At 40.9% G+C, this 23,462-nt stretch overlaps 1 long non-coding RNA gene across 1 annotated transcript in view; it reads right to left on the bottom strand.

Moving 5' to 3' along the window:
* LOC141276853 (uncharacterized) overlaps positions 1-22,087 on the bottom strand; it is a 33,788-nt gene extending 11,701 nt beyond the window's left edge. The window contains exons 1-4 of the long non-coding RNA XR_012327104.1: positions 22,038-22,087; positions 21,201-21,241; positions 20,086-20,265; positions 10,178-10,242 (exon numbers count right to left, since the gene is read on the bottom strand). This is a non-coding gene — a long non-coding RNA (uncharacterized lncRNA). The remainder of the gene's footprint in view (positions 1-10,177; positions 10,243-20,085; positions 20,266-21,200; positions 21,242-22,037) is intronic.
* Positions 22,088-23,462: the final 1,375 nt, after the last annotated feature.

Below are 23,462 nucleotides of genomic sequence, written 5' to 3'. Positions count from 1 at the left end.
TGCTTTTAATATTTTTCCCTTGTATTTAATTTTTGATAGTTTGATTAATGTGTGTCTTGGCCTGTTTCTCCTTGGATTTATCCTGTATGGGACTCTGCACTTCCTGGTCTTGATTGACTATTTCCTTTCCCATATTAGGGAAATTTTCAACTATAATCTCTTCAAATATTTTCTCAGTCCCTGTCTTTTTCTCTTCTTCTTCTGGAACCCTATAATTCAAATATTGGTGCATTTAATGTTATCGCAGAGGTCTCTGAGACTGTCCTCAATCCTTTTCATACTTTTTTCTTTATTCTGCTCTGTGGTAGTTATTTCCACTATTTTATCTTCCAAGTGACATCCATTCTTCTGCTTCAGTTATTGTGCTATTGATTCCTTCTAGATAATTTTAAATTTCATTTATTTTGTTGTTCATCATTGTTTGTTTGCTCTTTCGTTCTTCTAGGTCCTTGTTAATTGTTTCTTGTATTTTCTCCATTCTATTTCCAAGATTTTGTATCATCTTTACTATCTTTACTCTGAATTCTTTTTCAGGTAGACTGCCTGTTTCCTCTTCATTTGTTTGGTGTGGTGGGTTTTTACCTTGCTCCTTCATCTGCTGTGTGTTTCTCTGTCTTCTCATTTTGCTTAGCTTACTGTATTTGGGGTCTCCTTTTCGCAGGCTGCAGGTTCATAGTTCCCATTGTTTTTGGTTCAGTGGGTTGTGTAGGCTTTCTGGTAGAGGGGACTGGTGCCTGTGTTTTGGTGGTTGAGGCTGCATCTTGTTTTTCTCGTGGGCAGTACCACTTCCAGCGGTGTGTTTTGGGGTGTCTGTTACCTTATTATGATTTTAGACAGCCTCTCTGCTAATGGGTGACTTTGTGTTCCTGTTTTGTTAGTTGTTTAGCATAGGGTGTCCAGCACTGTAGCTTACTGGTCATTGAGTGGTGGTGAGTCTTAGAATTGAGATGGAGATCTCCGGGAGAGGTTTTGCCATTTGGTATTATGTGGATCCAGGAGGTATCTGGTGGACCAATGTCCTGAACTCGGTTCTCCCACCTCAGAGAAACAGGCCTGACACCCGGCTGGAGCACCAAGACCCTGTCAGCCACACAGCTCATGAGAAGAGGGAGAAAAAAAGAAAGAAAGAAAGAAGAAAATAAAATAGAATAAAAAATATAAATATTTTTTAAAATAAAAATAATTAAAAAGTAATAAGAAGAAAAGGAAAGAAAGAACAGAGCAACCAAACCAAAAATCAAATCCACCAATGATAGGAAGTGCTAAAAACTATACTAACAAAAAAAAAATGGACAGACAGAACCCTAGGACAAATGGTAAAAACAAAGCTATACAGACAAAATCACACAAAGAAGCCTAAACATACACACTCAAAAAAAGAGAAAAAGGAAAAAATTATATATATCTATTTAAAAAAAAAAAGGAAGAGAGGAACAAAATCAATAAACAAATCTACCAATGGTAATAAAGTTTAAATACTAAACTAAGATAAACATAAGACCAGAAACAAGTTAGATGCAGAAAGCAAACCTCAAGTTTACAATTGCTCTCAAAGTCCACTGCCTTACTTTTGGGGTGATTTGTTGTCTATTCAGGTTTTCCACAGATGCAGGGTACATCAGTTGATTGTGGAGATTTAATCCGCTGCTCCTGAGGCTGATGGGAGAGATTTCCCTTTCTCTTCCTTTTTCGCACAGCTCCTGGGGTTCAGCTTTGGATTTGTCCCCACCTCTGCCTGTAGGTCACCTGAGGGCATCTATTCCCCACCCAGACAGGACATTGTTAAAGGAGCAGCTGATTAGGAGGCTCTGGCTCACTCAGGTAGGAGGAAGGACAGGTGTAGAGTGCGGGGCAAACCTGCAGCGGCAGAGGCCAGCCTGAGATTGCAACAGCCTGAGGCCCGCTGTGTGTTCTCTGGGGGAAGTTGTCCCTGGATCACACGACCCTGGCAGTGGTGGACTGCGCAGGCTCCCGGGAGGGAAGGTGTGGATAGTGACCTGTGTTTGCTCACAGGCTTTTTGGTGGTGGCAGCAGCAGCCTTAGCATCTCATGCCCGTCTCTGGGATCTGCACTGAGAGCTGTGGCTCACGCCCTTCTCTGGAGCTCGTTTAGGTGGTGCTCTGAATCCCCTCTCCTCGTGTACCCTGAAACAATGGCCTCTTGCCTCTTAGGCAGGTCCAGACTTTTTCCTGGACTCCCTCCTGGCTAGCTGTGGTGCACTAGCCCCTTCAGGCTGTGTTCACACAGTGAACCCCAGTCCTCTCCCTGGGATCCGACCTCCGAAGCCCGAGCCTCAGCTCCCAACCCCGCCTACCCTGGCGGGTGAGCAGACAAGCCTCTCAGACTGGTGAGTGCTGGTCAGCTCTGATTCTCTGTGCGGGAATCTCTCCGCTTTGCCCTCTGCACCCCTGCTGCTGCGCTCTCCTCTGTGGGTGTTCCCCCCGCCACTCCCCGTCTCTGCCAGTGAGGGGGCTTCCTAGCGTGTGGAAACTTTTCCTCCTTCACAGCTCCCTCCCAGATGTGCAGGTCCTGTCCCTATTCTTTTGTCTGTTTTTTCTTTTTTTTTTGCCCTCCCCAGGTACATGGGGTGTTTCTTGCCGTTTAGGAAATCTGAGGTCTTCTGCCAGCGTTCAGTAGGTGTTCTGTAGGAGTTGTTCCACGTGTAGATGTATTTCTGATGTATTTGTGGGGAGGAAGGTGAACTCCACGTCTTATTCCTTCTCCATCTTGAAGGTCTCCACTGAATATGCATTTTTTTATGGACTTAACAAACATTTATTGAGGGAGTAAATGAATAAACAATGTCCTTAAAAATAATACCCATATTGAACATATTTTTTTAGTATTTTGTGACTGTTGAATGATTTTGTTGGATTATTCTTGAATGTACTACCTTTTTTTAGGCATGGAGAAGAATTCAAGTAAAAGTAAAGTGAGATCCCCATCTCAGGGAAATTTGGGCCTGGATAAGGAAATAAGACCTGTCCCTGGCTGGTTCTTGGTAAAAACCCGCTGAAACCCAGGCTGTATGTTAATCGGGGGTATTATTTCCAAGACATGGGAAGAGCATAGGGCTGAAAGCACAGCATTTGGATTCAGATAGATAAAGATTTCCATTTATTCATTGCTATCAGCTTTGGATTGCTCAATAGGTGCTAGATATTATGCTTAATACTTTTAAAGTAAACTCTAATTTAGACTTCTTTTAATAGTATGAGATTTTGGTGTATCAGATTAAAGATGACTGTAACTTTTGATGCTTCTCCCAACAATGGGTAGGGTTTATATGCCCTCTTCTTGAGTGCAGGCTGGATTTTGCCTGCTTTGACCAACAGAGTGCAGAAGTGAGTCTAACCCAGTTCAGGTTTAGCCTTTAAGAGGACTGGTTGGTCCCAGTTCACTCTCTTAGAGCCCCGAGTAGTCTGATAAAAAGTTTGACTACCCTGATGGGCAGACCACGTGGAAAGGCCTGAGGCTCTGTGGAGAGGGTTAGGGGCCCAGCTGGTCCCAGACTTCAGACATCCCTACCAAGGCGCCAGGCATGTGAATAGAACCACAGTGGACCCTCTAGTCCAGCCCAGCCACCAGCTGTGACCCTATTCAATGCCAAGTGGAACAGAGGAACCACTTAGCAAAGCCTGGCCCTAACACCTGACGCAAAATCGTAAGCTAGAATAGAATTGTTATTTAAAGCAACTAAGTTTTTGAGTAGGTAATTATGCAGCAGTAGATAACTTGAACACTTGGGTAAATAATTTAACTTCTCTGAAGCTCAGTGTCTTCATCTGTATGATGGAGATACCACCATCATTATCATCAGTATCATTTCTGCTTAACATTTATTGAAAGCTTACTATATGCCAGACATGGTTCTGCGTACTTCATATTTAAACCTTCCAAAAACACTATGAAATATGTGCTATTAATATTCCCAATTTCCAGATGGTAACTGGGGCACTGAGATGTTAAGTGAATTAAACAAGATCACACAGTTAGTAAATGGCAGAGATAAGATTCAGACTCAGGTGGCCTGACTGCTAGATGAGGTTTATAGAGCATAGAGTATAGTGTCATTCATAAAGTAGGGGCTCAGTTTATGATGATGGCGGTGGTGATAGTAGCAGTAATGATTGTTATCACCACACAGGAAAATTATCTTGGGGAATCTGGTTTTGAGCAAACACCGCAAGGAAAGGAAAAAATTGAGATATGTGGGGTGACAGGGAAAATGGCTTTGACTGGAAGGCAAGAACAAGATCTAGCAGAGGGGCATGCAGACATAGTAGAAAATGCTGCCGGGTGAGGGGAAGTGCAGGAGTAGAAATCAAGGCTAAACTGGTGCTTAGACAAGTAATTCAAAGCAGTACTCTATAGGGTCTTTCAACTCAAAAGGAGAAAGTGACAGGCTGGGCCATGGGTAATTTACTATGGCATCCAATCAGGCCACACATTCACGAAATGCGTGACTTACCACTGCTCTGCATTACCATGCTCCTCTCCCCAATTAGGGGAAATACCTTGTTCATTTATGAAGTGGTTCATGGGCACCTGCACAATCCCACCATTGAGGAGACGTGATGGGGTCATATCAACATGACCAAGGTCAAGTGGTCAAAAGTTATTTACAGCCCATTAGGCTCTGTTCGTGTCAGCCAAGCATATCCTGTGCAGCCTTCCTAAATGAAGTAAATTTGCTGGATCCCGGGCTTTCAGCATGGCTGTGTAACCAGGGATGTTTGTAATTTATCTGAGAAATCCAAACAGCAACAGCCAAAGTGATGGGTCATCGTGTTCTAGCTGAGTGCTCATGGAGAACCTATCTTTTCCTGAGTAGGGATTTCAGAGAATCATCAAGTGTGAATTCTGGAAGAGACCATAATCTAATCAATTCATTTGAGAGATGCATAAACTGACAGCTATCAAAGCAAAAGGATTTGTCCATTAGTGTCAGAGGTCAGTATAGAAAATGTTTCGTCACTTCTATTTTCCCTTAGAATATGTAGTGATTCAAGATTACTTAATAGGGGACTTCCCTGGTGGCACAGTGCTTAAGAATCCACCTGCCAATGTAGAGGACAGGGGTTCGATCCCTGGTCCAGGAAGATCCCACATGCGGCAGAGCAGCTAAGCCTGTGCACCACAACTACTGAGCATGCGCTCTACAGACTGTGAGCCACAACTACTGAGCCTGCACACCACAACTACCAAAGCCTGCGCGCCTAGAGCCCCTGTTCTGCAACAAGAGAAGCCACCACAATGAGAAGCCCATGCACCACAACAAAGAGTGGCCCCCGCTCACCACAACTTGAGAAAGCCTGTGCACAGCAACAAAGACCCAACGCAGCCAAAAATTAATTAATTAATTTTTTTAAAATGTAATCTTTAAAAAGGATTACTTAATAAATGACATTGGAATAACTAGATACCAAACTGAGGTAAATCCTTTAGATTCACATCTTATAACACAAGATAAACTCCAGACTAATGACTTAATTGCAAAAATGTCATCCCAGGGCTTCCCTGGTGGCGCAGTGGTTGAGAGTCCGCCTGCCGATGCAGGGAACACGGGTTCGTGCCCCGGTCTGGGAAGATCCCACACGCCGCGGAGCGGCTGGACCCGTGAGCCATGGCCGCTGAGCCTGCGCGCCCGGAGCCTGTGCTCTGCAATGGGAGAGGCCACAGCAGTGAGAGGCCCAGGTACCGCAAAAAAAAAAAAAAAAAAAAAAAAAAAAAAAAAATGTCATCCCAAAGAAAACAGTAGAAACTATATTTATTATGTTTGGAGAAGCATGATATATGTAATTATGTCAAACTGAAGCAATAAGGTAATTTAACAGATTTGACTACATTAAAAAATTTTAACTGTACAGTAAAGGTAGCCAACATGCAATCAAAAGAAATATCACAAATTGGGAAGCTCTTTAATAACATAGCAAGATTTAAAAGCTAACTGGCAAGAAACATAAACAGATAATTTGCCCAAACAGGATATAATTATTAAACACATAGGAAAATGTTAAACTTCATTAATAATCAAAGACATGGTTAAAACAAGGTACAATTATATACCTATTAAATAAGCAAAAGTTTTCATTTTCTTGATAGCAAACAATACTAAGTAGATAGTAATGACATCATTTTCTGATGTCATACATTGTTACAGCTATTTTAGGAAATAATACAACAATATTATTAGGAACCATATAATATTTTTATAACTTCGGCTTGGTAATCCCACTCTTGAGAATTTATCCAAAGTTACCCCTTGACTCATTAATGACACCCAAATCTACTGCTCAATTTCTGATCCTTAAATGTGTTTTAGTTTCTTATTTCCAGTGCAACTCTCCTGGGTACCTTAAACTCTTCCTGTCCAAAATGAATCTCATCTTCTCTCCTCTAAACTGTGTAGCAAGTCCCTTTTAATCTCTGCATCACTAACACTTAACCCATGCTTTGCACATAGTAGGCATACAACAAACTACACCCATGTTTTTATCTTCCGGGCCAGGCTAGGAAGCTTGGAGTTATCTTTGACTGTTCTTCTCCTTCTTCCTTAGATAAGGTCTGTCACAAGATTTTATTCTTTCACAATGTCTCCTGGCCTCTCCTTTCTTCTCAGATCTTTCTTGCATCCAGGCCCTGCACTTTGTTAACTGGAGTAGCCTCCTGTTTTATCTTTTGGTCCTCAAGTTTCTCTCTTTCCCAAACCACCCCATGAGAGTATAACCTCTAATTTATCAATACCAATTAGAGATCATTGGTGTAACCAACAGAAAGCAAATCTGGCCAACATAAGCAATAAAAAGGATATTTTGGAAGGTTGGTGGGGAGCTCACAGAATGGGAGGAAGAGCTGATCAATCAAGTATCAGAAAGATCAGAAACCAGGGCTATTCCTTTATTTCAACAACACGGATTTGTATACTGTCTCTCTTGGCTACCACTGTTAGATGAATAGCCCCAAGTGCTTTTCGGGGCAGTAATAATTTTCTTACTGTCCTGTAAATCCAACAGCAAGGATTATGTAATTTATTTTGCAGCCCTAGAGTACTGAGTGCATAGTATATACTTGACTGACACAGACAAATGATAGTAAAGAAACATGAGCTGACTTGTGGCAGAGTATGGGGTAGGACACTGGGGAAAAGTGACGCCAAAGGAAATCTGGAATTGCATTTCACTGATCCTGACCTACATCTACCAGAGCTACTGTCTTCTCTTCTAGGTCTCTGAGAGAGAGCAAGCCAGCGAGGATAATCTGGGAAAATGCCCCCTTGTTATTACTAGTTAGTACTTTGAGCCCATATTACTTTGTAGCCTTCCACTCTGATAAAAGAGCTGGATCAACTATGAGATGGGAGACTTCTTTACTCCTTTTTCTCCTGAGCTATCCATTGGGCTACTAAGAAGCCCTATGTCTGCATCACCATGACATAAGGAGGAAAGAGAAAGGAAAAGCCCCTTCAAGCCATTCAATAGGAAAGGTCTCAAGAAGGATGAGGTGATCCTCCAAAGGGAAATCCTAATGGAAGGTAAAGTTTGCTCCTATCACAGATTCTGATCTCTTGGCCCTGGTCTGATTGTGAGCCTTGGGTACATACTGGTGTCCCTCCTGGAGGAAGGGAATCATGCTGAATTCACTCTTCCTAGTACAGTGGCTCCCCAATCCGGCTGTGCATCAGAATCACTTGAAGAGGCTATTAAAATCTAGGCCCTATTCTGGGTAGAATTCTGGGGAGGGACCTAGGATTCACATGGAAACAAGTTCCCCAGGTGATTTTCAGGCAGTCAGCCCAGCACTGGCACGTGGCTTGGATTTTAGGAAATACTGCCCTAGAAATTGGGGCAGTGCCATTACACATCACATTTTGTCCTTTCTTGGGTTAACCCAAGAACATCTAGGCTCCATGATCAATCAGAGATGCGAGTGTCCTTTTCCATGGGTGAGAATCACCAAAGCATCAGAAAGTTCCTTCATAAGACATTGTAAGGACAATGCTCTTACATATTCTGCTGTAATCAATGATGTTAGAATATTGTTAGATATTATGATATCTTGGTAAATTCCAGAATATAGTTTATGCATTTACGTGATCAAAATATATTTTCCCTTGCAAAAAAGTTTAGATTAACTTTCAAAACATATGATACAAAGTACATATGTTTTCCTCCAAAATAGTTTATAAAATTAAGATACAAGCTAAACAATATACTTAACCAGATTTAACCTTCAAACTTTCTCTTTCCCCAGCCTTTGATTTCCTGAGGCCTAGCAAATAATAACAGTTAATATTTGGTGAGCATTTGCCATGTGCCAGGGACTGTTCTAATTTTTACTTGTGTTAACTCATTTAATTCTTTCAATAACCCCGTGAAATATGTACAACTTATCCTTCTGCAGATGAGGACACTGGGGCAGAGAGAGGTTAAGGAGCTTATCCCAGGTCATTCAGCTAGTAAGTGGTGATTCAAACCCTGGAGGTCCCGAGCCCAGGTCCATATTAGCCGAGCCATGCTGCCTTTGTAAGCTCTACTACACCAATTGCAGCACAGACCTCTCTTCCAGGAAATACCACTTTCCCTATTAAAGTAGATCCTATCTGTTCCTTCTGGATTAATACGTTCATCCTGCAGCCCTAGGGATTCACGGTGAGTTAAAGAGAGAAAGGAGTATTGAGAGATCAAATATCGTGCCATCTACCAAACCAAGAACCTGTAGATAACCTTGCCCTGAATCTAGAACTGAGCTCTTGTGAATGCCAAGATCAGATTCCTGATGATATTTGTGAAAAGTCACCCAACAGTTCATGCAGTTGCACTTATAGGTAGAGGACCCCCGTTAGTAGCAGACTCTATCTTTTAAAGTTTCCCCCATAGTTTCTCTAGAACTTTGCTCATGAAAAGACAAGTTGCTCTGGCTCTAGAATGAATGATTATCCCTGCTGACACCAAATTACTTTCTCCAGATCCAATCTCAGTGCAGAAGTCTTCCCTCCCACCTGGGAATTTGCACTGAGAGTTTGGGCTGTTGCTGCAGTGTTTTGTCCCTGAGTGGACCTGCCATCCAGATCCTAGTCCCTCATGCCTATGTTTTCCCTGATCTTCTGGACCATGTCAGATACTCATCATGATGAGTGAAGCAAACCTCCAAACCCTGTAGATGCTCAGCAAGCCACCTACTATGGGTTTCAAAGAAAATGTGTAAAATGGACTGGACATGCAAATGAACATTTTCTCTGTGGCTCAAATTAACCTGGAGACCTGTGTAGCTCAGTCTCAGAACATTGTTGTGTCCCAGAAACAAATTCAAAGCCAAGAGTAAATAAAAGGGATTTCTAGTCTTTATGCTCCAATGAACATTATAGGAGACACATAGAAATGCTTCCTGAACCTCCTTTCCTCTCATCCATTTCCCCTATTCATGCAGCTGCTCCTCAGCCTCCCCTCCATCCCACATAGTCCTTTTCTTCTCCTTGCCTCCATTCCTGCACTTCCCTCCATCATACCTCATTAAGTCAATCAACTTAACCTTGCTCCCCAAAAGAAAGAAGACTCCTTCTTCAGAATGGACAAGAGGCTTTGGAAATTGAGCTGACAAAGGATTTTCTCTGTGGGAACTTTGGGAAGGTTGAGGCTTGAGTCTCTGAACACTGCTATCTTAATATTTCTTTTCCTTCCCTTCCTCCCTTCTTCCCTTCCTCCCTTCTCTCCTTCCTTCCTCCCTTCCTTCCTTCCTTCCTTCCTTCCTTCCTCCCTCTCTCCCTCTTCTTTCTTTCTTTCTTTCTTTCTTTCTTTCTTTCTTCCTTCCTTCCTTCCTTCCTCCCTCTCTCCCTCTTCTTTCATCCTACCTTCCTTCCTTCCTTCCTTCCTTTCTTTCTTTCTTTCTTTCTCTTTCTCTCTCTTTCTCTCTCTCTCTCTCTCTCTTTCTTTCCTTCTTTCTTTCTTCCTTTCTTTCTTTTCTTTCTCTTTCTTTCTTTCTTTATTTCTTTCTTTCTTTCTTTCTTTCTTTCTTTATTTATTTCTTTCTTTCTTTCTTTCTTTCTTTCTTTCTCTCTCTCTCTTTCTTTCTTTCTTTTATTTCTTTCTTCCATGCTGCACATTACATGCTCATGACTTACTTATTCTATAACTGGAAATTTGTGCCTTTGGCCCATTTCACCCACTCCCCTCCTTACCTCTATGTTCTTGCCTCTTCTAGCCATACTTCATTCTGTGGGTCAGTTTGAACACCTCCTCCACCCTATTGAGATAGTGATAAATTGAACAAAGAGCGTAGATTTACAATTATAACCTTCAAAAGACAAGAAAATATTTTAGGTAGGTGGGGAATAAATGGTCACACCAAAATAGACTATGACACTTCTGTTAGGCAAGTTTTTATGTTTTAAACATTTTCTGTGTCCTGAATAATTTCCAATAATCCATACTCTGTAAAATGCAATAAAAACTAGTATGTTTTCGCAGTAGAGATTTTTCTTCAAAAATTCTGTGACAAATATATTTAATGTGGTGTTGCCATAATGCCATTTCAGTTTTCTTGCTGGATAAATCCATCTTATGAATGTTTTACAGGAAATCTGGGGTATGTTTTCTGTTTTAGAAATCAGAAATTTGGAGGTACTCAATTCCTTGTTGTAAATCTCTTGAAGTAGGGCTTATCATATTACTGATAATTAATTTATGGCATAATTTAAAGTTGTAGAAATAAAATGTTGATTGCCTCTGGCAACTACTGATCTTTTTTTATTTAAACATCTTTATTGGGGTATAATTGCTTTACAATGGTGTGTTAGTTTCTGCTTTATAACAAAGTGAATCAGTTATACATATACATGTGTTCCCATATCTCTTCCCTCTTGCGTCTCCCTCCCTCCCACCCTCCCATTCCCACCCCTCTAGGTGGTCACAAAGCACTGAGCTGATCTCCCTGTGCTATCCAGCTGCTTCCCACTAGCTATCTATTTTACGTTTGATAGTGTATATATATCCATGCCACTCTCTCACTTTGTCAGAGCTTACCCTTCCCCCTCCCCATAACCTCAAGTCCATTCTCCAGTAGGTTTGTGTCTTTATTCCCGTCTTGCCCCAGGTTCTTCATGACCTTTTCATTTTCTTTTTTCTTAGATTCCATATATACATGTTAGCATACGGTATTTGTTTTTCTCTTTCTGACTTACTTCACTCTGTATGGCAGACTCTAGGTCCATCTACCGCTCTACAAATAACTCAATTTTGTTTCTTTCCATGGCTGAGTAATATTCCATTGTATATATGTGCCACATCTTCTTTATCCATTCATCTGTTGATGGACACAGGTTGCTTCCATGTCCTGGCTATTGTAAATAGAGCTGTAATGAACATTTTGGTACATGATTCTTTTTGAATTATGGTTTTCTCAGGGTATATGCCCAGTAGTGGGATTGCTGGGTCATATGGTAGTTCTAATTTTAGTTTTTTAAGGAACCTCCATACTGTTCTCCATAGTGGCTGTATCAATTTACATTCCCACCAACAGCAACTACTGATCTTTTCTCCATATCTATGAGCTCTGTTTTTTTCTTCATATGGTATTTGTCTTTCCCTGTCGAACTTAATTCACCTAGTATAATGCCCTCAAGGCCCATTCGTGTTGTCACAAATAACAAGATTTCATTATTTTTTATGGCTGAATAATATTCCATCATATATATATATATATATATATATATATATTTGTTTGTTTGTTTGTTTGCTTGTTTGTTTTTGTTTTTTCTTTATCCATTCATCCATCAATGTACACAGGTTGTTTCATATCTTGGCTAATGTAAACAATGCTGCAATAAACCTGCAGGTACATATATCTTTTTGAGTTAGGATTTACATTTTCTTCAGACAGATACCCAGAAGTGGAATTGCTGGATCATATAGTAGTTCTATTTTAATTTCTTGAGGAAACTCCATACTGTTTTTCATAGTGACTGCACTGATATTTATCTTGTCACATTACTAACTGGAACTTTTTATGAAATGCTTATCTGGTCTTCTTTCCTCATGAGTTAGTTTAGACTGTATTTGAACTGGGAGGATTCTTTTGCCTAGACTATCATAGCAGCTACATGGCTGGGATGAGGAAGAGAAAAGGGAAGCAATTTTTACAAAGGGCTTTTATAGAAAAGCTAAGAGGACAAGGGAGATTCTGAAAGGAAAGGGAGTCCTGGTGGGCACTCCAGACAGGATCAAGAGCTTTGAACCTCATGGCTCCTTCCACCAAATGCTCCACCCCAGACACCTTGGTCCAACTGACCCACACATCACAACAGAACTTTTCCTCTTGAGGATTTGGGGACCTGAACTCTCTCTAGAGGTTGAAATGTGCCACTAAGAGCAAGTCATTAGAATATATAATGCATAGGGATTGAAAGGAAGCCAAGTGTGAAAAACTATGCGAATAATGAATTTATTACTTCTAACCCAGTAAAATAATGAGGCTTCATAAAGAAGGTGACAGAAAGAATGAGTGAGTGATTGAATGAACGAGCATATGGGTGCTTTATTGCTTTAGTTTATACTTGATTGCACACATTTTCTCATTCTGAATATTTGAAAATACACATAAACTATAGGATGCATATATCTGTTTTTGGAGATGAGATATTTCTTGATTCTCTTTCTGGAATTTCTCTAGAGTTCTCCTTGCCATTCTACTTCCCAGCCTGGCTGGCTTCTGTGCAGGAATGCTTGGCTCTTCCTGAGCTATGGTTTATGACAGCAGTCCCTTGGAGTCTCTGTTGGGTAGGCATAGTTTCATTTTATGTCTGCAATCTTCCAAAGAGTTTTGAAGCTCCCCAAAGCTCTAAATCCAGGACCAGCTATTTTGAAATAGGATAAAGAGACTAGAAAAAGCAAACTGAACTCTATCTCCCCTACCCACCCTTCTTCCATGTTAAGTTTAACTGGGGTGATGGTATTCAGGAGAGAGGAGCCACCCAACAAGAAACACAGAATGATTCTTTTCTTCAGCATTGTGGGAAATAATGGGTTTGCTTTGAATGCTGTGTGCTGGGGGGCCAGTGATCCTCAAGCAGTTAAACCACTTTCCAAGTTGTTTTTAACTAAACTTTTGCCCCAGGGTTTAAGAAATCTCCCTCTTTAATTGATGTCTTTAGTCAGTGGCCGCTTATAATCAAGAAGATTGCACTTAAAAGGGATAGAGGCCGGTCTTATTATTTGCATTAGAAGATTTTGCTTTGTAATTACAAGCCAGGGAGTCTAGAACCAGTAGATCTGATGCAGAGAGAATGACTGACATTATAGTGCAAACTGTGCATATTCATCAAGGAAAACTGTGCTGTGCTCTTTGTAACAAGAAGTACCATTGGCTTTTCATCTTTGGAGCTTCTGATATCCTAGTTCATTTGTTTTATAATGAAATTATTGGTGATATTCATTTATCAAGTACTTACTGCTTAATAGTATGTGCCAGACATTGTACAGAAAGCTTTGTAAACAATGAGTTGAGGATAGAGTTTCAGGCAAAGAAACAGATTGTTGAATTTAAACCTATATGATCAGGAAGACTTGGGAAGGACATACATCAGGGGTCAGCAAATTTTTCCATTAGGGGCTAGATAGAAAATATTTTAGGCTTTCTGTAGTGCTAATGATCTCTGACACAACTACTCCACTCTGCTGAATGTTGAAGGTGAAATTGACCATAGACAACACATAAATGATGAGCATGTGTTGTCTTTTAAGTTGTGTTTATTTATGGGCATTGAAATTTGAATTTCATGTAATTTTTACATGTCACAAGAATACTCTTTATTTTGATTTTTTTCAACCCTTAACAAATGTAAACACCATTTTTGGCTCATAGGACTTACAGAAACAGACAATGGAATAGATTTGGCTCATGGGCAGTCGTTTGCTGACCCCAGACATGAAATAATCTCTAGGACCATCTTGCCACCATTTGGGAAGTACCTGATTGCAATGGAAGAGAGAGGAACAAGTGCATTCCTTTGTCTCAGGTGTGATTGTGTGTAGCACTCTCACAGAGGTATTAGAGTTGGTAAGATGTTTAATTCTATTCTAAATATTGGAAAGATATTTGGAGAAGGACACTCTCCACACTCCACTCCTCCCCATATTAAGTGTTCCAATGTGCAAAACCCTTCATTTGAAGTCATTCTTCCCAATGTCTAAACTCAATCCATTGTGCTAGAGGTAAGGCTGTATCACCAAAATGAGACCAAATTCTGAACACTAATGCATCTGAATTGTTTCTCCATAGAACTCGATGGCATGGGAAGAGCTTAGCTGTAAATAAGGATCAAGAACAGGAGGGCAGTGTCTGCAGTGTGGGTTTAGAAGGCTAACATATCGGCCTTATTGCTGTCACATGGAAAGAACCTTGTCAAATTTAAAGCCAATCTTATACTAAAGTCTGATGATGGAGTGAACTGCTTCCAGAGACAGGGAGGTCCACAAACTAAAATTGGGTAAGGAGGAATTAAAGATCCCTTAGTGATAATGGGGAGAAGGTGATGTGGGATGTGCAACTTGAATTTATAAATTCTAAGACCATCACAGATGATGACTTTGTGGCACATGTCATCTTGCCTTAATTGGAGAAACAACATGAAAAAAAGAGAGACTAAAATGCAGTATGTTGTCATGCACAGTATTTTACATTTCAGATCACACAGGTACAACCTCACAACATGGCAGACATAATCACCAAGACCCACAGTTCCCCGGGTCCCTGGGATGAGTAAATGATCACCAAAGAGGTGAGCATTTTACATCCAGGTTGAGTTTTTCTCAGTCTCATGAGAAAAGAGCCAGGCATTTTAGTAAAAGTGGATGAAAAAATGGAGGCGTTTCAGTTCATTTAATAACCCAGGCTAACGTCCTCTCCCCTGTCAATTTCTGATCTTAGAAACCAAATACCTGCTAAGGGGGATGAAGTCTGAAAAGGGAAAAATTAAGCTAAGCTTTAGTTAAGTATGTCCCCATGGTAAGCATTTAAATTAGAGTACAAGAAAAAAGTTCTCTAAACTAAGTAGAGAAGCCTCCCCTGACCTAGACTCTTAGGGTCCAACCCTAAGAAGAAGGGCAGGTCCCTGAGGCAGCTCTCTCTTGCACTGGCTGGATGAACTGCTGTGTCAGCAGTGCCATGCATCATTAGCTGACCTGGAAAAGCTCCAGCTGCCTTCCTCTTACACTCTCTCTGTACCTCTCACTTTAAAAAAGCTTTCATCAACATCATCCCAGACATCTTTTGTTTTCCCAGCTGGAGAAGCCTTTCTTTCTGTTTGCATCCCATCTCTAGCTAACTAAGTTCTTTTGCCCTTAAGAACTGCAGCCATGAATCAAAGGGAATCATCACCTCTAAACTCTAAAGTGAATCTGAGGGCTTTGGGATTCCATAGCCCATCTATCTTCTTGGAGCTGCCATATTTAGTTACATTTTCCTCTCCACTGTTGGTGGTCATTATCTTCCCCACTTTCCATCCACCATATTAGAGACAAAATAGAAGAAGCTCCTCAGAGCAAAGTTTTCTTCTGAGGTTTAGTTCCAATATAGCATAATCCTCTTTGCTTGGTGGGTTTCCCAATCTCTCTGTCAGGCTGGGGTGAGATACATGTCTGGCCTATGGCTGGAGTTATTTACTACATAAAATGATCTCCTGCTGGGGTTTTCTCTGAATTTCCTGCAAATGGCTTTACAATAAATCTGGGAAAGGAAATCAATTTTTTTTTAAAGGATTGATACCCATTCCTTGCCCACAAAACCTCACACAGAATCCTTGGCTTTTACTGTCTTCGTGCATTTTAATCCTTACCATCTAAAGCTAGATGGAACTTTGAAAGTCATTTGTTCATCCTGCCTCCATAGAGGAGAGTCTACTCTGATTTAAACATTGTAAAAGCACAAAATTCTGCTATCTCATTCAGGAACACTGGTACCTCAGGAATACTTTCTTATAATGATTTCTCCTCTTGTTATTTTGGATTATAGTAGAAATGGTGAATAGACTATCATTATCTTCTGAGAGACATAATTTGATATAATGAAAATATTTTCTAGATGAGATGCTTCCAAGCTGGGGAGTTACTGACATTTCATCACAGCCCTGCCTTTAATACTATGACTCTTACTCTACCCCTTACTTGTTTCTTCTTTTTAAAGTTGGAAAATCCAATGACCAGGTCACAAGAGGAAGAAACCCAGGGAATGAGCACAGTTCGATCTAGACACACACAAAATTGTTAGTGCAAAATTTGCTGCTCACTAAATGATCTTTTTTCTTTTTAAAATGATCTTAAATATCCATGTAAGTGAGTTTTGAATGAGACTGAAAGCCCTCCCTGGTCTATGGAAAGTTTTCTGGATTTTTATTCCCAAATAAATTTTCAAGGTATCAACTGGTCATTTTCAAAAGCTAACTTCCTAGTGTCAAGCCAAAAGTAGTGGCTTTGATTATGTGAGAGAGCCATCCAATACCCTCCTATACAGTTTCTGAGCAACAGGAAGGGAAATGGGGAAGAAAGTGAAAGGAAATTGATACCATCCTGCCCTTTGGAAGGTGGGGCTTTTTTTTGTGCCAGTAAACCTAAGGGAAAACTACTGACATGACAATGGTAATACCTTGAATTTTCAAGTACCTGGGCCTCATGGACATGCAGCTTTCACAGAGATCAGTAAACTAAAGCCTGAAGAGGTGGCATTATTAGACAAGACTATAGAGCTCATAAGTGATAAGTCTCAAATTGCTCAGCTTCTAACAGGGGCTGATATACAGCTGATGATCATAGGAGTAGCTGTACCGGTTGTTAAAATATTGGAATACATCTCTATATTTAGGAGATAGCTGTTTCCTTGAGATGCCCTAGTTCCTCCAGCCTTCACCTGGGAACTAACCTTAGCTGCAAGCCTCCCTCATAATGCTTCAACTAAAGGTTAGCCCTGGACATAGCAGGCAGCCTCCAGGCCCTGTTCCAGCTTTGTGGTAGCTGATATTCATACTGGTTTGTCAGTGCCTGTAGTATATCTGTTATATGGTTTAAACATCACTCTCGCTCTTAACTGTGAAACTTCGCTTCATCTGTATGCGGTCATGGATGTGACCACACTTCCTGTGATCTCTGCTTGGTGAGTCTGTGAATCTCAGAAGCTTGGATTCTCAATCTTTTGAAGAGCCCAGCCATTCTCAGGGGGCAAGAACTGCTTTTATAAAACTTTAGTTTCTGTTTAGGAATCAGAACCTGTTATGGACTGAATTGTGTCCACCCTCTAAGCCAAATTTATATGTTGAAGTTCTAACACTTAATAGCTCACAATGTGATATATTTGTGAATGAGGCTTTAAAGAGGTAATTAAGTTAAAGTGAGGTCTTTAGGATGGGCCCCACCCAGTATGACTGGTGTCCTTGTAAGAAGAGGAAATTTGGACACAGACATGTATGGAGGGAAGACCATGTGAAGACACATGAAGCAGATGGCCAGCTACAATTCAAGGAGAGAGGCTGCAGAAGAACCCAACCCTGCCAACAACCTTGATCTCAGGATTCTAACCTCCAGTATTTTGAGAAAATACGTTTCTGTTGTTTGAGCCACCCAGTCTGTGGTACGTTGTTACAGTGGCAAACTAATACTGGCCTTGTCATTAATTCAAAGATACACTTTCTTTGCAGTATTAAGTTTCTTTGCCAAAGAACATTGTGCTTAGGGTGATCACTCATGATAATTTGCCAGGATAGTTCTGGTTTATGCCTGCTGTCCTGCCATAATAGTTATAGTGCCCCCTTTTTCTCTCAAAAGTATCTCAGTTTGGACAGTAAGCTGTTTGGTCACCCCAAATTTGTTTAACTCTTGAGTCCAATATTTGTAATTTTCTCTCACATTCTCAGTCTCTTTCTTGTCAAATACTTGTCACTTTTTTCAAACCTTGATATTTGCTATGTTCTCTGGGTTCCTCTTAAGTAGTCCAGCTCACCATATGGCCTACTAGGCCATGGTGTTGTCCAGTGGACATGTGCTGTGTGCACAGTCTTGAGCAAGTTTCTGTGGAGAGCTGTACAGGAAAAGGACTCCACTCCTCCCCTTGAGGAGTGGTGACCCAACATGAAACATACATAAATCAGAGTCATCCTATGTCATCCTTCTGTCCTACACAAACCATTATTGTATACTCAAGTAATTTTTTGGAAAATGTTCTTCATGCTGTTTAATCTCCCCATCCAGATTCACTGCAGTGAATTTATGGCAGGCTTCAGAATACAATTAATGCACACTTCTATCCTATCCCATCCTGTAGCTGGCTGTGGCAATATAATGCTTTTTGGCAAGCTGACAGAAGAAGGAGAGAAGAGAAACTCTGTTTTCCAGGGAAATGTTAGTGATAAGTGAATTGGCAGTGTTTCAAATGGCACTGGGAAGCTATTTTATGGTACTACAAGTGTGGCCTTACCTAAATGTCTCCACTGAAAAACTGCAGTAAATACCCTCTCTTCCTTGCCTCCCATTTGACATTAAAATAATAATAATAAATATAATAATAACTGCATTAGCAGCTTAAGGAGTCATTAATCTACCAGGTCAGAACAAGCATCACATGTAAAGCTTGAAGGTTGTGACTGAATCAAGAAGGACCAGAAGACAAGAAGACATGAAATTCCTTCTTTCCTATTTCTGTGGGGTTTTTTCTGCAGTAGATTAGCTGCATGAGGTAAAGGGTGGTGGACAGTGTTTAGGAGGCTCTATTCTAAATCAAGTTAAAAATTTCTCTAGAGGCAACATTCCTCTAGAGGAGGCCAGTTTGTGATCTTATCCAAGGTCCATTTGGCTAATGAGGATATAGCCCAGGAGTGAGTCCCCTCAGTTCCATTTCTAAACAGCTTACATTAACTTGGAAACATGAACTACCTTCTCGGCCCTCAGTTTCACTGTCAGTACAGTGGGCACAATGACACCCAATGACCCATTTAATTGGGATGTATGAGTGTAGTCCGGGTGCCAGTGAGATTTGTTGTGCATATCCACATGGGCCATGGACCCTGAGCAGTCCTGTGTGTTGATGATTCTCCTGGACAGTTTCCCATAGGCAATATGTTCTTCATCCTTCCACATATAGATTTGGGAAACTATCCTTTTGAAATAAAGATTGGAGTTTCCAGGCCCAGGAGATAATTTATATAATTATGATGAGGGAAATGAACAGAGCACAGGATGGTTTCCAGCCTTCACGTCCTGTATTTTGTCAAGAGACATTCTGGCAAGCTTGCTGTTTGGTAACATCTCTATATTAGATATTACAAAAATTAGAGAATTATTATTCTCTATTAGAGAATTAAAGAAACCTGCTTCTCTGTGCTCCAAATACATTTGAAAGGAAATGCTATAATTGGACATCATCACTGTCAATTATATTGGGTGTAGAAGAAGGAGGTAGGCCATTAGAGAGGGAGAAGAAATAAGGAATGACCGGGTTGTGTTTTGGGGCAATGCTCTTTCTGTTTGCCTAGTCCAAGTCTTGATGGGATGCATGTGGGGTCTGAGGAGCAGTTCTTAAATCTCTGCTCAGAGCTCAGAAATATTTCAGGGTACCATTGGAGGGCTAAGAAACCAATATGGTCAAATACATTATTACTCAATGTTACTATGATTTTTTAAAAAAGAAAAAGAAATGAAGGGATAATTTGGATGAAAAGTGTTCTAGATGTATATCTGTTCTTAGAGATCTGTATCTTTCACTCAGATTTATTTTAAAAACCCCAAAAAACAAAAAAGGAAAAATAAATCTACTTATAACTTTGAAGACCTGGCAGGAAGAAAAGAGCTTTCATAATTTTTTTTGTGGGGGTGGGAGCAAACATATCCTGAAACATACTTTGAGATGATCAGTTAAGATGCTCAGAAGTCTCACTCTCACAAAAGCCCATGAAATGGCCCTGCTCTCACCTCATTTGACTTCAAGAAAGTGCATCCATTACTCCGAGGTGGTCCATTTTATTTCTTCAATCAATGAAAAACCTTGTAAGAATCCTCAACCTACAAATCATAGAGTTTTATACTTAAGAATAGAGGTGCCATGACTTACCCCAATGCTGTCAGAAGATAACTTTTCCTCACTCTTCATATCCTTGAGATGGGGCATGGGGCTCTGCCTGATCTGCTTCTGCCTGGGTCTCTTGGGGTCCTTAGGGTTTCTATGTCACTGGACAGGTAGGGGAGACACTTTTGTCTTCATCCCAGCTGAGCTTGTTCTGCTCTTCCTTGCCTTGTTTTGGGAATGAACCAGTAGTGTAATTGACACGGATAATAACTCCAATTTGTTCATTCAAAAACTGTATTCTGTCCCTTCTCACCGGGCCAGATGACCCCTTGGTTCTCAATGACTGCCCTGGAATTGGATTGATTCAGTCCATTCCCTGCCTTGTGCTTAGAACCCTCTCCCCAGGGCAACCTTTGATACCAAATACCATGGGAGAAATAGCAAGAGCCTCTAGGACAATGGAGTTAAACCTTTTGGCCAAAGAAAAGAAATGTGAACTGCCTCTGACCCCTAGGGATGGAGTGATGGTGCCCTGAGAGGGGTTTGGTGATGGTCCAAGGAGACTGTTAGGAGGGAAATTCAGGGTACTGGTCCTCAAATACTTCCAGGCTATTCTCTGGGAAACACCACAGCTTCCTAGTAAAAGTTTATTTTTTAAAAAGCTAGGAAGAGGATCTAAAAAGCTTATGCCAGTTAAATACTGAAAGAGCAATGGCTTCTAACTTTAGGAAGGAGGACAAAATCTCTTACACAGAGAAGCATCCTAGCAACAGCAATTGCAGAGGATATGAGCAGCTCTCAAGAAGCAGAAAGGACGACAAGTCACCCAGGACCCACAGAACAGGGACAAGCCTGAGGATTTTGGAATTCCAAATTGGAATTCTACTCCACTGTGATTGCCTCCATAGTTGATTGACAGGAAAATAAATATCACACAAGGATAGAATTATTTGATATAATATCTGAGAATACACTTTGGGAAGTACAGGTTCTTCATTTATATATGTGTTGTGTATGCACAACACACACACACACACACACACACATATATATATATAATATATGTACAGTATATATTCATGTATATGCACGTGAAACACTACTACTAAGATTTATTTTGTAAAATCTCAAAGAAAAAAAGATTTCAGTCCAAAACTCACCTATTTCAGGAAGTCTTCCTAGATTAATCTCATTCAAGTGCCTGTATGTAATAGGAATTGATTAGTCTGTGGTTAACTCTTTCATTCAAACCAACACATTTAATGGCAGTTGACAATTTTGATTCTGTTTATTATTCTTGCTTGAGGCTCCTCAACAATACCATGGTCTCTGTGGTGTGATGAAAGGAGTTATATACGTTCTGGCTGCTGTTCAGCTTGGCTTCTAAGGGCCAGGTACTGTATTTGGTTCTGAGATTGTCATGGAGACTGATGGACACAGTTACTCTCCTCTCCATGTTCTCAGCCCAGCTCTATCCTAGCACCATTCCTATTGGCCAACCCTCCTGTTTTCTCTCAACTGTATTTCATTGTCATGGGGTTCACTGAAGACCGTGTCTGGCTCTGCCAACACTGCATGCACCTAGGCAGGTCATGAGTTGTTGATGCACGTGTGGGTGTTATATTATTCTTTGGACTTTGTGATAGCTTAAACTATTTTTCTAAATTGAGAAAAAATACTTTGTAAACTTTCACCCATGTTGGTTATCTTTATAGCAGTTAGATTATAAAGTGCCTTGAAAACAGGTACTGTAAGGAATGTCTTTTAATTCCCCCAGCACTCAGTATAGGGCCTTGGATACTTAATGTATGCTAGTTAATTGAATGGGTAAATAAAATGAATGAATGTCCTATATAGTGTCTGTGAGCCTGTGGTTAAAAGTGCCATTGAACGCAATGTGGTTTTTACTTGAAAGGCCATACAAACTTGCATCAGTAAAATTCTGACTCAACTGGGGGCTCAAATTAATGAGAGAAAAATGTGCCCGAGTTAATTACCTTAATTCTTTCTTGCACCTCACTTCAACTGCCAAATTTCATGAGATCCAAGACATGATGAGGCCAGAGAAAGTCTGTAATGACAGACATAATAATAGTGTTGGGATTCTACTGTATATTTTTCTAAACTCCCTTCTGAAATTATAGTGTTCTGTTTATATCAGTCCATGGAAGCTCCTTCTTAAAGATCCCAAAGTTTCCCTTAATTCTTGGAATAGATCTATAATTTAGTTCCCGCTACTGTAAGTCTGTGCCATTACTGTTCCACGCCTGCATTTTTTTTTTCATGTAGATCCAGAGAGTTTCCTAGAAACAGAGAACTAAAGTGAAAGCTGAGAGCTTACCTCAAGTTGGAGGAAATCTAGATGGAAGTATAACTATTGACACCCCTGTGTATCAGTTAGGGTTCTCCAGAGAAAAGAGAACCAGCAAGATGGGTTTATACATGTAGAAAGAGATTTACTATAAGGAATTTGCTCTTGTGATTACGGAGACCAGCAAGTTCAATTCTGTAGTATGGGCCAGCAGCCCTGAGACCCAGGAAAGCCAATGGTGTGGTTGAGGTCCAAAGGCAGTCTGCTGGAGAATTCTCTAGTGCTTGGGGAGGCTGATCTTTTTTTTTTTGCAGTACGCAGGCCTCTCACTGTTGTGGCCTCTCCCGTTGCAGAGCACAGGCTCTGGACGCGCAGGCTCAGCGGCCGTGGCTCACAGGCCCAGCCGTTCCGCGGCATGTGGGATCCTTCCAGACCGGGGCACGAACCCGTGTCCCCTGCATCGGCAGGCGGACTCTCAACCACTGCGCCACCAGGGAAGCCCGAGGCTGATCTTTTTGTTCTATTCACGAGTTCAGCTGATTGGATGAGGGCCACCCACATTATGGAGGGCAGTCTGCTCACTCAAAATTCAACAATTTAAATGTTAATCTCATCCCAAAACACTCTCCAGCTTGACACATACAACTAACCACCACATACCATGCGGTACATAGTACTGATCAAGAAGAGAGCTCCCAGAGAGAAGAAAGTGTCAGCCAGAGGTAGTTCTGGTGCTGGCTGGCTTTGGTAGGTATCCAGGGTGGAGTAGGAGAGAGAGGTGTGGAGACAGAACAAATGTGCACAAGTATGCAATGCTCAGTGCTTTTGTGAGGGGTTTAGCGTTTGTGGACACCCTCAGCTTCAACCTTGGTGCAGACCTGGAAACTAGTTATTGAGGCTAAGCCCAAACACCACAGCTTGTTCCTAAGAGAATGAGCCTGCCTTCAGCTACTGCCCTCTTCTTGGATTCCCATGGAGTTGGTGAGGGCAGTAGACAGAGATTCAGTTTAACACTGCCTGGGTGAATTCTTGATGACGGTCACTTCAGGTCACCTTTGCAGTAGCCCAGAGGAAATATTCAATTTAAGCAAATGTATCAGACATGGGTTTC

This window comes from Tursiops truncatus, chromosome 17, assembly GCF_011762595.2.
Source record: "Tursiops truncatus isolate mTurTru1 chromosome 17, mTurTru1.mat.Y, whole genome shotgun sequence".
Lineage (NCBI taxonomy): Eukaryota > Metazoa > Chordata > Mammalia > Artiodactyla > Delphinidae > Tursiops > Tursiops truncatus.
The sequence above is the reverse complement of the archived record's forward strand: the minus strand, read 5'-3'. Positions and strand labels throughout refer to the sequence as shown.